The sequence below is a fragment of the Triticum urartu genome, chromosome 2A (genome assembly GCF_056163025.1).
Source record: "Triticum urartu cultivar PI428250 chromosome 2A, HENAU_Tu73, whole genome shotgun sequence".
Lineage (NCBI taxonomy): Eukaryota > Viridiplantae > Streptophyta > Magnoliopsida > Poales > Poaceae > Triticum > Triticum urartu.
The window spans coordinates 328,659,918-328,672,634 of record NC_141874.1 but is presented as its reverse complement, the minus strand read 5'-3'; positions in this window follow the sequence as shown (position 1 = coordinate 328,672,634).

The window sequence follows — 12,717 nt, the reverse complement described above, 5'->3', positions numbered from 1 at the left end:
AAAAAGCTACTAGTGGGTTGTACTAGCTATTTAGGAATAGAAGATGTATAGATGGAAGTTGTAGGGAAAGAGATGACATGTATCTCAATTCCTACGAGTAGGGATTGGAAAAGAGATGTTATTTGGTTCACATCATAGGAACTTTTCTATTGAATCTAGAGATGACATGTATCTCAATTCCTATGAGGAGGTATTAGAAAAGAGATGTCATTTGGTTCACATCATAGGAACTTTTCTATTGAATATATGCTAATGTTTACTTTCCTTTGAAATTATGGGAGTATAGGAATCCATTCATATGAACCAAGTGGCTCTAAATCTATAAAAATGATATCATGTTTATTTCCTTTGAAATGTGGAGTATATGAATCTATTCCTACGAACCAATTGGCTCTAAAGGAAAAAATCCTATAAAAATCATATCATATAGAGTTCCTGTGATATTCCTCCACACCAAAGGATGGTTGAAATTGCTGTAGGTGATACGACGGTCTTTCTTTGTAGACTCCTTCCCCATCTTTATAGTTACCTCTCGAAGATGAATGAAATGATATATACTGGGTATTCTATATGTGCATTTTGGTACACGAAAACTCGGTAAAAGTTGGTGAGGTTCGAGTTTTCAGTAAAGCTATATGCACTACATTTTGGAATGGAGGGAGGAGCATACGGCAGTTGCTAACACTCACGTGGAAGATTTGTGTGTAGGAGGAGTGGCTGCTCTATTAAATGACATGGCAAAACTAACACTGTCGGATACCGAACTAACGGTTCTTACGACGTTCGTCAGGAAACAGCTTGTGGCAAACGTTTGTCGGATAATGATTTACGGACACATGCATTGCATTGATACGTGCCCCCTCTCTCTCACGCACACACGCACCCTCACGAGTCACGACTCTCTCGAGTCCTCTCGCACCCACCGTCTATCTGCAGGTAGACGTCACACACATATGTGCTCTTCACACCCTACCCTCAGAACTTCTAAAAAATAAAAGACGTCGCGCACCTTTTATTTTAGCTCACATGTCACACACTTATACTATTACTCTTGTGGCGAATGTTCTTTGGGCATAGTATATTGTACTCTCACAAAGGAAAGCGGTGCACGCAAGCACTAGTTCTCTCACATCCACTCGTGGGTACATGTAGGAGCGCATTTTTTTGAAGCTGGTACAACAAAATCACTCCACTATATATATAAGAAGGAGCCTTAGCGCTTGCTTTACTAGGGTTCCTCTCTTTCACTCTCTCATGCTCTCCAGATCTAAGCAAGACATAGGTGGCCACACTCTCTCTCTACTCATGGCTGGTCACAAATACGGCCGGACCACCTTGACCGGGGCAGGGGTGTAGGTGCATCATTCACGTTGTCGTCAGCGGCGAGGGAGGAGACCAACGGCTGCCCGCATGTCCCGATCGGTGGCCGTGTCGTTCTCTCCGAGAGAGCGCCATCTCGGGAGGGCCTCCGACCCCTTCTTCCTCCCTGCGGTATTGTGGCCAAGATGCGGCCTCCCGATGCCGTCTTTGCCACATGCCGACGACCCTTAGGTATATATTCCTTCGAAACCTGCTTTGCTCTACTGCCCTAGCTCCCCACGTGGCTGCGTGTGGATCTTTTTCTACTTCCGTCGGCTGTTCCAAAGCCACCTAGAGTTTTAGTATTATTCGAGGTAAAGCTAGTTCATACAGTCGAATCTAAGAGTTGGTTCAAATAGGGAAGAAAGTGGGAAAGCTGTAGCATGAATCTAGGACTTGGTTCTAAGAGGAAACGAGGGAAAGTAGTAGATACTAGCTATCCAACCGGTCTATTGGTTGAAAAGGCGAAGAAAGCATGGTGGATGGCAAAGGGTGGGGGGAAGTGGACCTCTCTCTTGGTTGAAAAAGGAAAGAAAGTGAGGGGTGTTGGGGGACAACGCAAATGAGAATGAGCAGGTCTAGATTTCCTGTGCTCACATAGGAAAATGTCGCCGAGGAGATAAAAAATGGGACAAATGCAGATATGCTGCCTGAGTGTTTGCCGCTCTCGGCAACCACATCTGCCTCACCACTTTATGCCCCTGCTATCCCTACGCCCATATCGTTACCATTAATGTAAAATCACATGAAGCATTAAGCAATGCCACCTAATGTCACTATAAGTAATGGTATAATGCCGTCGATAAATTGAAGCAATGCCACCACCATTTTATGAAGTGCTTCCGTCTTGCTTTATTTCCCATGAATTGTGTTTTTGCAGTTACACTTAAGTATCACACCGCTAACATTGCTTCATCCCAGTGGAACTGCACAAATTTGATTGCACATTTACTGACCATGTGCTACTCTCATGACAGTAATACTAATGCTATTGTTCTGCATGTTAATTTAGTGGCAGTGTTGATGTGATGTGATGCTACTTACTTAAGGGCACTTTCATACTATCAGTCTAGTGCCAATTATAATACAATAGATGCTGTTGTTAATCATACGCCACTGCAAATATCTGTCACTGTTTAAATAACCGTATTTCGTATTTGCGCAAACAGGGATGTTTGTCTCCATATCGTTTCTATCTGCGCAATCAAAAGTACACACCTCGGTTTTAGTACAACTGCACAAAATGAGATGGCTATTCCTAGCTGCCGTCCTCTAACCACCAGTGTTCCATGTATTTCTACATTGGTTCTAACTAGGTAGAATGACCAACGCAATCTAAAAGAAGCTGATTCGTACGTTTTACTTCCTGATTGCAGTGCGGGGTCGAGCGAAAACAAGTGCATCCTAGTCCGGAATGCACTTTCTACCAGTTCATCCATGGACCGAGGACTAGCTGGCACGGCTGCACGGAGGTTTTTGAGATAGGTGCGCGGACAAGAGGCATTGTGGTCTGCTTATTTCTGAAAATAGAGGTGCTTAAATTTAGTGGAATGCACAAGACTTTCAGCTGGTCAGTACACTACATGGTTCAGTTTAGCATTCCAGAGTGAACTCCAGGAAAAACCAGGGTGAACTCTAGGAAATTTAAGCCTGCCTAGGGAGGCCCTTTGCTAAGAGAAGCCTTGCTTAATTTTTCCTGATTTGTAAACCTTCTCACAACTTTGTCTTTTGCTGTGAACTAGTATATGTTTTTTATGTTCTATGAATCATTGAGATGTATAAAATTGCTTAACTTATGCTTTTCTAGTTTTTTATGAAGCCGAGTTTAATGTGAGTGTTCCACATGAGCGCTGGACTAGCATGTGAACATTTGGAATTTACATTGTGGCCTCAGTTAACTGCATGAACCACTGTAACAAGATACGTAGTTGCTTATATGTCAGACAGCAGACTATTGATTGTTAGCTGGTCGATAGCCTAGTGTTGAAGCGAGTTGAGCCAATGTGCCGTGTTTTGCACAACTGCTTACAAGTGGGGTAGCACCAACAATGTTTACATGTACTTATGTATACGTTGGCGCACATTTCTCAAATGAGTACTCTATTTCATCAAACACACACTGCTCATATGATAAACCGTGACAACTTATGTCTTACCATGCCATATTCATGAAAAAAACTAGTGAGGACGCATCAGTTTCAGCAACAATTACAATGGTTCTCACATGATTCATGGGCACACAAAAGTAGCAGCAGTTCCCATAGACTGATTCAAACAGAGTACTAGCCCCAGAGGGCTCGATAATAGGCAAGGTTCAGATAAGTAGACACAATCCAAACTAGTATTAAACACTAGCTGGGGAAACTATTTCATGCTTCGTTCTAATTTGGGCTGGACACAAGACGGACCTTTCCATGAACATCATCGAGGACGTCCGGTAGCAGCTCAATCCTGTGAACCTTCATGAAGATAACCTTGTGGCCTTGCCACTCATAAACTTGTTTGTGGAGGCATGCCACGTCATCTTCCTGCGTAAGCTTGACAAGAATAGTATGCCTCACAAATGAAGGAGTAGCTTTGAACTTCTTATGCTTCAGTACACCCTGGACAACACGCCTAACAACAGTGAGGCTGGAATACAACTCGACATCGGTATAAGCGCAAATGGCTTCCAGGATCCAACAGCCTAAGAACTCTGTTTTCCCAGTGCGTATATTCAGGTCATCCGCCTCATAGCGAGTGACATGTACAACCACACAATCCTTGTCTGCATCAGGGCTCTAATTGAAACAGAAACAAATTATGAATTACTTTCCAGTATAAGAAACACAAGTTATTTAAACCACTATGTATAGCATGGCATCGAAGCTAATAAAATTTTGCATTATTCATCACCACATACTTAGATGAAAAACCAGAATCGAGATCGGCAAAGAAGAAAATCACCTTGGGCAGCTCAGCAGGGGAGGACACACCCTCGAAGGGGGAAAACTGCTCCTTCAGTGCCATGGGGGTTGTAACCTCAAACGGGGCGTTGACCATCTCAGTAGTGGCCGTGAGCATATCTGGGGTCGGCTCAGTGGCTGCCTCCATCTTCTTGGAGCTCTCTGTCTCGTGGGGATCAGCCTCTCATGTCTGCTCCAATATTGGCAGATCTTTGCCTGGTTCTCCTCGGTCCATCATGAAACTGACAAATACTAGGAGACCACTGAAAGGAAAACACAATCGCAATGACAATGAAACAAAAAAGAGAGTGATGATCGGTTACTGCTTTGCAAAAGTTAATTTTTTTCTCTGAACAAAAATATACCAATATCACGGATCCGCTTACCTTCCCTTCGTTGGGAGAGAAGAAAGTGGCAGATGCGAGTGTTGGATTTCTTGAAGACGGTGAGGGAGAAGGGGATTCAGCGAAGAGTGAAATGATGGTTGCTTCGTCCATCAAACTTAGACCGCGGGGAGGTGGGGTTTGTGATACGATGGCTCGTTACTGCCATGCTATGACCGGGGTGACTCTCCTCCTGCATACTACCTTCTAATTTGGTGGATGGCATTTGGGCCCACGCGCGGCATGGCCCGCATGTCGGTGAAAAAAAGTAAAACAACATTCAGTAGAGGGAGACGTTTCGATGACCTAGGAGGAGCCAGAAGCGGTAGTGTATCCATTGTACCAGTAGTAATTATTTTTCTGGTAGCTGTAGAGTGTCTCCACTTTACTAGTACTAATTGTTTCTGTGGGCCCAAGACAAAACAGCCCATCCACCCTAGTAAATAATAAAATCAATTCAAAAGCCCATATATTTAGTTAATGAGAGGCGCTACCCACACCAGCACACCTCCCCCAAAAAAACTGGGTACTCTTCTTCCTACTCATTCCCACCCACCTCACGTCAGCTCACTCCACTCGTACCCCCAAATTCCTCACCTCACTCCTATAGAAAACCCTAGCTCCCCTTCTTCCTCACTACTACAGAAAAACCCCAACTCCCCTTCTTCTTCACTCGCACTACAACTAGTCTCGTCATTCGTTAGTATGCTCAAATCTGTGAGCGCGACGCGACGCCCTCAAGGAAAATGGAGTCGGCTGACCCCAGCGCCAAGAAGATGAGGCTCCCGCCAGTGGTGATGCCTGTTGTAGATCTTGCAGCCGTTAGCGGGGAAGTGGCGACCCCGCCCCCACCGGATCCCAAGAACCTGTAGAATCTCGGGTGGACCGCATCAGCGATCTCCTGGACGCCGTCCTTGGGGAGATTATCTCGCTTCTCCCCACCAAGGATTGCTGCCGCACCCAAGTCCTCTCAATTCAGTGGCGCCCTCTATGTCGCGTCGTGCCCCTTAATCTCGACTGTCATCAGCTATCTCACTTCAATGATTTTGAAATCCCTAGAGCCATCATCTCCTCCCACCAGGGCTCCGTTCAAAGCCTCTGCATCCCGTCATGCTACCTGAGCAAGCATACCATGCCCTGCATGGTGGACGCCTGGCTGAAATTCCCTGAATTCATAGAACTACAGCTGCTTGACTTCTACTATTCCCCTGGAAATCACCTACCAGATACCGAACGCCATCTACCTGTGCCCTCAGCACCGATGTCCATCTCGCAGTTTTCCTCCTCTCTCCACACCGCCACCTTTGCGCTGTGCTACCTACCAAACAATCCGGTACTAAACCTTCGACTCCCATTTCTCAAGAAACTTTCACTTGTGCGGGTTCGTATATCAGAGGCCTCATATAACAACATCATTCACTCCAGTTGCCCTGCCCTGGAGTGCTTGGTGCTTGTTTTCATAGTTAGAATCGGTTGTCTCCAAATAAAGTCGCCTAACCTTGTAAGAATTGGAATTTCTTTTGACGGAAGGCAGCTCATTATCCAATATGCCCCTTCACTTCAAAGGTTGATCTTTGATTCTAGTTATTCACCCTCGCAAATAACCGTCCTCTCTGTGCCTAAACTGGAGACCTTGGGTGTAATACATGATCTCTATGCTCATTTCAAGATGGTGTTTGGCTACACAGTTCTTCAGGTAATCATCTACACTTGTAACCATAAGCTGCATTTTAAATTTCTGCGCATAAGTTATATATCATCTTAGAGTACACATTTTGTACTAATATTATGTTCTATGCTCAATGAAGAGTTTCTCCATGGATAGCCTATCAATGGTGTTGGATTTCGTCAAGATCTTATATATCCAAATGAATAGTTTTGATCTGAACAAGATTATTGGCTTGCTGCAATGTTTTCCATGTCTGGAGAAGTTGTATATAAAGGTGATAATTTCACGCACATTGGAAGCCCACATATAGTGTACTAGAATTAATCGTTCAACTGTTGCTCTTTCCACACTCTTTTTTAGACCTTAACTGTTTTCAATCTTCATGTCTATTTAGGCAACATGACGGGGTAAGTAAGTTATAACCAATCGGTGGATTCGTAAGCACCGGGATTTTCTCACTTCTCATGACATTCGATTGAAGATAATAACGCTAGAACGATATGTAGCCAACCATGCAAACACTAGATTTGTCACATTCTTCCCGCTGAATGCGAGGTTACTATTGTCCATCAGGCTTAAGTTTATCAGCAGCATGGTTTTGACGGATGGGTATGTCGAAGAGGAAAAAAGGAGTTTCAGGTGGGCAAAAGAGCTTCTGAACGTGCCAGGCTTCTATTTACAACATATTGTGGTCATAATCCAGTAAATTTTACGACCCAGGATGTTCATTCTATGGACCTGATCGATCCATTTGACTGTGACTGCCGAAAACAGTGCTGGAGTTAGATGTTCTTGCCCTTTTCAACCTGGGTTTTGTCTAAACCTGATGAACAATTAACCCTCGTGCTATTGTACAGTTTGTAAGCTGGAGTTAGATGTTCTTGCCCTTTTCAACTCGGCCATGACTGTCATATTTTCTTTGAAACACGGCAAATGGCTTGCCATTCGTTTAATTTAGAGTAAAATATTGTAACAAATCCCAACCAAGGGAAATAACATCACTCTCGTCGGCTGCTTGAGCTCACTGTGCATTACAGAAGCCAAGTGATTAGCCCCCACCAGCACCCACAAACTTATTTCGAACTAGCACACCAAATGGGCTGTAAATTTTCATAGGAAAGGTTGCATGGCTGTGACAGATTTGCATTCTGACATTTGGGACCCACGAGGAAATAGCCTATCCAAGGTGGTGTCGACTTACTAGCTAGTCAACAAATGATTCTGCCTACTAGCCGTTGGATTGACATCCAACATCCAACATCTGTCATGTATCTTATATCTCTTGTCTTCTTCCTCCAGCCGCCCAAACCAAACCACCCTGCCGGCTCTGCCTACTCCCGCCTCCCATGGCCGGCTGCGCCTCCGCCGCCCTACCATACCCTCCAACATTGACCAGTCCCTCCCTCTATTCCCCCACACATCCTGTTATTCTCCGGCGACGTCAGCCCCAACATGCACCCGCACCCGAACCAGTCAACCCTCGTACTCCCCTCCGCCTGCGACTGGACCAACGCATCTTCCACGACTCCTGTCCGTTCCGTCCGAGGCCTCGCCGTCGTCCTCGGCCTTGGTTCGCTCACCGTACGCGGTGCGCCGCCCTCTTGCCTTGTCAACGTCGTCAACAAATGAGAGGAACAAGGATATGACTGTATGTGGAGAGGATGACAGTAGGGACCCACCAGCATCATGGCAGTACACAAGCAAGTGCCTCGTTATTATAAGCCCCAAAAAATGGTTGGACATCTGGGGCTCACGCCATTGTCAACATAGTCAATAAACGAGAGAATTACACAACGAGCGGCTGACACCAGGGACCCAGCAGGTCGCGCAGTTGTTATTTACTTTATTTTTGACGAACAAGCAGATGTTATTTATACTAGTTATAGCAACGGATCAGGGTAACAATGGGGTTGTGCAGGGGCTGTGGCCCGTCTAGCCAGGGTTTTATTTATGTTTACCACATCATGAGCCCAGTTGTGTTTTTTTCTTGCTGAAAATGGCTAGCCCAGTTCTATTTTTTTAAACAAATACCCAAATGAGGCCTACTTGCTTTGTCAGCCCTGCTAGGCTACAAATTTTTCAAGACGAGGAGAGTTTCATTCGGTTTGCGCAGAAATGGGATGTACATTTTTAGAACACGTCATACCGGGAATTAGTTTCCATTTTTTTCATTACAAGAATTTAAATTCCATTGATATTTATGCGTGGACAATTATTTGGATTTTATATTTATATAAATTATTTTTCAAAATAGTTTGAATGTGACTCGATATTTCAGGATTAAAAACAGTTGGCCGCACTGAAATATGCAAAATTTTGTTTAATTTTTAACTGTGGCCACAATATGGGGTGTAATGCTAACAAAAAGAAGATGGGCTCCAAAAAAATTCTAAAGAATGGGCAAATGGGATGTAAATTATTAGAAATAATGGCAGATGGGTTGTATGTTGTTTTCCACAGATTTGAGGCTGACTTGTGCGCCTACTACAGGTTGACGCATATGCTTTCCTAAAAAATAAGGTGACACACACGCAACGCCGTGCCAACTTAGTCAACACAGGAGAGCAGTGACGGTTGGATGTCCATCCAACGACCATCGTGCTTCTTCAATCTCTGCTCTTCCTGCTCCAGCCACTCAAACAAGCACTGGTGGGACTGCCTGCTCCCTCCTCCCGCGGCCGGCTATGCTGCCGCGTAGGCCTCACCGCCCCATCGTTCTCCCATCACTGGCCTAGCCATCCCTCTACTCACCCACACCTGCTGTTATTCTTCGGTGATGACAGACGAACCAGTAAACCCTCGCACTCCCCTCCGCATGGGAAACAACTGCCGTGTCTTCCCTGGCTCCGTGTCGTTCCCTTCCTAGGCCTCGCCGTCGTCCACCACCCTGGTGCTCTCATCGCAGCGTGGTCAACGTGGTCAATGGATGACATGCATCGGAAGTGGACTGTATGTGCAGAGGCTGACAGCTGGCTCCACGGCCGCACGCAAGGAAATGCCTCACCATAGTGGGAGGCTGACTTGTGGGCCTACTAAAATGACATGGATGGATGGCTTTGTCAACTTAGTCAATACGAACGATTCTAGCTCCAGTGATTGTACGATGTCCATCCAACGGCCGTAGTGCTTCTTCAACCTCTAGTCTTCTTGCTCCAGCCACCCAAACAAGCATTGGCCGTGCTGCCTACTCCTGCCTCCTGTGTCCGGCCGTGCTGCCACTGCTGGCCATGCCATCCCTCTATACTCACCCACACCTCATGTTATTCTTCAGCGACGGTAGCCTCACACCACAGCCAAAGCAGTCAACCGACGTACTCCCCTCCATGTGGGCATCCACTGCTGCGTCTTCCCCGGCTCCACGTCATCCCTTTCCTAGGCCTCGCCGTCATCCACCGCGCTGGTGCTCTCGGCGCGGCGTGGTCAATGTGGTCAATGAGGGACTTCCATTGGAAGAGTACTGTACGTGGAGAGGCTGACAGCTGGGTCCACAGCCACAGCAAGGAAGTGCCTCCTTATTACACGCAAAATAATTATTCCTCTACCTGACAGCAGGGACCCACCGGACGGGCCACCATATTTTGCAAAAGAAAACGTTTCCCCCCTAATAGCTGGGACCCACTAGCTACATCTTCGCACGCAAGGAAGTGCGTTCATATTACGAAAAAATGATTTGCCCCCCTGACTACTGGGACCCACCAGCTACATCTTCGCATGCAAGGAAGTGCTTGATAGTCGGGACCCACCTGGTCGAAGTGTACGTAGCTTTGTCATTCTGGTCGCGAACGTGTATGTACATACTGGTCGATCGGTCTCTCTACAAGTATGAACCGTGGCCGAGTAAGTAGCAGCACGTGTGTCGTTATAGAGCACCCGACATAGCAGTTCACACAGTCCCGTCTAAGTCATGTACATGTGCGTACAGCCACATGGCAAAAAAAAGCCATGTACGTACATACGAGCGGGGTCTCGAGCACGTACTCGCGGATGGCCAGGGCTTGTGTACATGCAGAGGCAACAGACGAGAGCAACGGCATCCTGTTCAGCAGGCAGCGAACCGACTAGGTCGGAATGGAGAAACAACATCGTGTTCATCGGGAGGCAATGGAACGCATGGTGTTCATCGGGAGACAACCGGCTTGGATGGAATAGCCGATGGAAACGAGGCCTGGCGACATTTTAAAAAAAAAATAGAAACAGAAGGAAAACCGAATAACAAAATAAAATATATTTTTATATAGGCATATAATATACCAAAATTTGCAGAAAAAGATTTTCTACAAGATGAACATTTTCCTAGCATTAAATAAAATTTACACAAATTTAGATAGTTCAAAGAGTGCTACTGGTCTAATAAAATCCAATAAAAATCATTTTAAAAATATCAAAATGATTTCAAATTTATTTCTCTCCAATATTCTGTTCTAGGGAATCATGTTACCCTAATTTCCATATATTTTATTTTTGGAGAAAAATAATTTGAATAAAACTCAAATAACTCCAAATTGAAAATAAATTCAAAAGAACTTTGAATTTAATTCTTTGAAACTCCCAACTCATATTTCATATAATTTGAAGAAGTCATTTTATCTTCTCTCATGAAAATCATTGAGCTGCATGAAGTTTATGAATTGAAATATTTCCAAATGAAATTCAATTATTTTCAAATACCCTTTCATTTAATTTAAATGGAAGAAGTCATATCATCTTCGCTCAAGGGTTTTGTATTTGAAAAGAATTTGAATTCATGAAGATCAGAAAGCAAATATGAAAGTTTGGGAAAGTCGTTTTATTCCCTGTCATTTAACTTTCAAAAAGTTTCGAATTTCACTCAATCAATCACACAACAATCAAACAAACAATCAACCTATCTATTTATTATAACATTCCAAAATTTAGAATTTTGGGATGTTATAAACCTACCACCCTTAAAATAAATCTCGTCCTCGAGATTCGGAGAGGCTAGAAAGAAATAGGTTAGGTTTGGGGTCTCCTCAAAATCCATTGATTGTCGCAGGAGGGGGTTTGGGGTGCTACCGCCCTTAGAAGCATGGTTACGGTTCCATCAAAACTCATATACTTCATCCATATTGTTAACAGTGTCGGTCTTCTCAGATCTTCAGGATAATTCCTTATCTGGGCTCTTTCGGTAGTGGCATAACCTTTTCCTCAATTCTTGTGTCTTTCATCTAGGTAAGGTTCTTCTGTGAATGGGTCTTCTTAACTGACGGGTTTGGCGCCAATACTAAACAACTATCGATATCTCATGGTGGTCAACCATTTATGGTTTCTCCTGCAGGAAATGGGTCTGGGTTGATCCTCACCGTATAACCTACGGTTGGCAAAGCTGCCTTGTACATGGGAAAAAATACCTATACCATTCTAAGGCTTAAACAAGGTTTAATATCGCCGTCTCTCTATAGGTAAGTCACTCAGATTTACCATCCCATATAGCAAGGCGAATAATAAGAGTAAGTCGGTATGGTGATCAATCCATCCCACACCCAAATCATTACCATGTATATAGTTTAGCGAATCTCGCATACTAACACTCGGTCATCCTCACAAGCATTGCAGAATTTCTCTTGTCGATGAACGAAGTTCAGATAAATCCATAGATTCTGCAAGCCAAACAACCATCTATCGTTCCTTCACAACTCTCATGTTTTGCGTAATTCCTATAAGATCATCTATCGATAAACGTCGTATCGTCCTCCAGGGTTTTTCCTTCAGCAAGAATGTGCTTGCTTCTTGGCAGGTCCTGGGCATGTGGGTTATGGCCCATCTCATCACTTGTAGTCATTGAACTCTTCATCGGGGCAACGGATCTCTAATACAACATCCAACTTCCAGCTTTCCTAGTATACTAAAATCCATCCAGTTGTACTGTCTTCCTTCCTTCTGTTGGTACCAAACTAAGACATGATTACTCAGACTCATCATGGAATTTCCATTGATCCATATTTCCAACATCATACCTCCTTTATATCCAATAGTAATTCATCTCTTCATCCTCGTGGGATATCCCACATACCGAGTTAAAAACTTATACTTATGAAGTCCATACTCCACTTCATGGAACATCATTATCCTTTCCAGGGTCCAGCGTCCTTACAGGGGAATATTGGCCATCTCTGCGTGGCACTTCTTCAACTGGGAAACGTGAAACACATCATGAACTCCTGATAGTCCTTCGGGTGACTCCAACTTGTTGGCCACTTCTCCCATATGCTCCAAAACTCGGTATGGTCCTACAAATCTCGGGGCTAACTTTCCCTTAACTCCAAATTGTTTAACTCCTCACAGAGGGGACGAAGACATGCTCTGTCTCCAATCTCATAGACTACCTCCTTGAGTTTTTGAG